The following is a 2,500-nucleotide window of genomic DNA, read 5'->3' as shown; positions in this document are numbered from 1 at the left end:
AGGAGATAGATAGGAGATAGATAGATAGGAGATAGATAGCTGATAGATAGATAATAGATAGGAGATAGATAGATAGATAGATAGATAGCTGATAGATATAACACAGATAGGAGATAGATAGATAGGAGATAGATAGGAGATAGATAGATAATAGATAGGAGATAGATAGATAGATAGATAGATAGATAGATAGGAGATAGATAGATAGGAGATAGATAGATAGATAGGAGATAGATAGATAGGAGATAGATAGATAGATAGATAGATAGGAGATAGATAGATAGATAGATAGATAGATAGGAGATAGATAGCTGATAGATAGATAGATAGGAGATAGATAGATAGATAGATAGATAGATAGATAGATAGGAGATAGATAGATAGATAGATAGATAGATAGATAGATAGGAGATAGATAGATAGATAGGAGATAGATAGGAGATAGATAGCTGATAGATAGATAATAGATAGGAGATAGATAGCTGATAGATATAACACAGATAGGAGATAGATAGTAATAGGAGATAGATAGGAGATAGATAGATAATAGATAGGAGATAGATAGATAGATAGATAGATAGAAGATAGATAGATAGATAGATAGATAGATAGGAGATAGATAGATAGATAGATAGATAGGAGATAGATAGATAGATAGGAGATAGATAGGAGATAGATAGCTGATAGATAGATAATAGATAGGAGATAGATAGATAGATAGATAGATAGCTGATAGATATAACACAGATAGGAGATAGATAGATAGGAGATAGATAGGAGATAGATAGATAATAGATAAGAGATAGATAGATAGATAGATAGATAGGAGATAGATAGATAGATAGATAGATAGATAGGAGATAGATAGCTGATAGATAGATAATAGATAGGAGATAGATAGCTGATAGATATAACACAGATAGGAGATAGATAGATAGGAGATAGATAGGAGATAGATAGATAATAGATAGGAGATAGATAGATAGATAGATAGGAGATAGATAGATAGGAGATAGATAGATAGGAGATAGATAGATAGATACATATTAGATAGATAGGAGATAGATAGATAGGAGATAGATAGATAGATAGATAGGAGATAGATAGATAGATAGATAGATAGGGAGATAGATAGATAGATAGGAGATAGATAGATAGATAGATAGGAGATAGATAGATAGGAGATAGATAGATAGATAGATAGAGATAGATAGATAGATAGGAGATAGATAGATAGATAGATAGATAGGAGATAGATAGGAGATAGATAGGAGATAGATAGATAGATAGATAGGAGATAGATAGGATATAGATAGATAGATAGGAGATAGATAGATAGATAGATAGGAGATAGATAGATAGGAGATAGATAGATAGATAGATAGTTATATAGATAGATATATAGATAGATAGATAGGAGATAGATAGATAGGAGATAGATAGATAGATAGATAGATAGATAGATAGATAGATAGGAGATAGAGAGATAGATAGATAGATAGGAGATAGATAGGAGATAGATAGATAAATAGATAGGAGATAGATAGATAGATAGGAGATAAGAGATAGATAGATAGGAGATAAGAGATAGATAGATAGATAGAAGATAGATAGATAGGAGATAGATAGGAGATAGATAGGAGATAGATAGATAGATAGATAGATAGGAGATAGATAGATAGATAGGAGATAGATAGATAGATACATATTAGATAGATAGATAGATAGATAGATAGGAGATAGATAGATAGATAGGAGATAGATAGGAGATAGATAGGAGATAGATAGGAGATAGATAGATAGATAGATAGATAGGAGATAGATAGGAGATAGATAGATAGATAGATAGATAGATAGGAGATAGATAGATAGATAGATAGATAGATAGGAGATAGATAGATAATAGATAGGAGATAGATAGATAATAGATAGGAGATAGATAGATAGATAGATAGATAGATAGATAGATAGATAGATAGGAGATAGATAGATAGGAGATAGATAGGAGATAGATAGATAATAGATAGGAGATAGATAGATAGATAGGAGATAGATAGATAGATAGGAGATAGATAGATAGAGATAGATAGATAGGAGATAGATAGGAGATAGATAGATAGAGATAGATAGCTGATAGATAGATAATAGATAGGAGATAGATAGATAGATAGATAGATAGCTGATAGATATAACACAGATAGGAGATAGATAGATAGGATATAGATAGGAGATAGATAGATAATAGATAGGAGATAGATAGATAGATAGGAGATAGATAGATAGATAGGAGATAGATAGATAGGAGATAGATAGATAGATAGATAGGAGATAGATAGATAGATAGGAGATAGATAGATAGGAGATAGATAGATAGATAGATAGATAGGAGATAGATAGATAGGAGATAGATAGATAGGAGATAGATAGATAGGAGATAGATAGATAGAGATAGATAGATAGGAGATAGATAGGAGATAGATAGATAGGAGATAGATAGCTG

The sequence above is a fragment of the Engystomops pustulosus genome, unplaced genomic scaffold (genome assembly GCF_040894005.1).
Source record: "Engystomops pustulosus unplaced genomic scaffold, aEngPut4.maternal MAT_SCAFFOLD_208, whole genome shotgun sequence".
Lineage (NCBI taxonomy): Eukaryota > Metazoa > Chordata > Amphibia > Anura > Leptodactylidae > Engystomops > Engystomops pustulosus.
Note: the sequence above shows the minus strand (reverse complement) of the source record.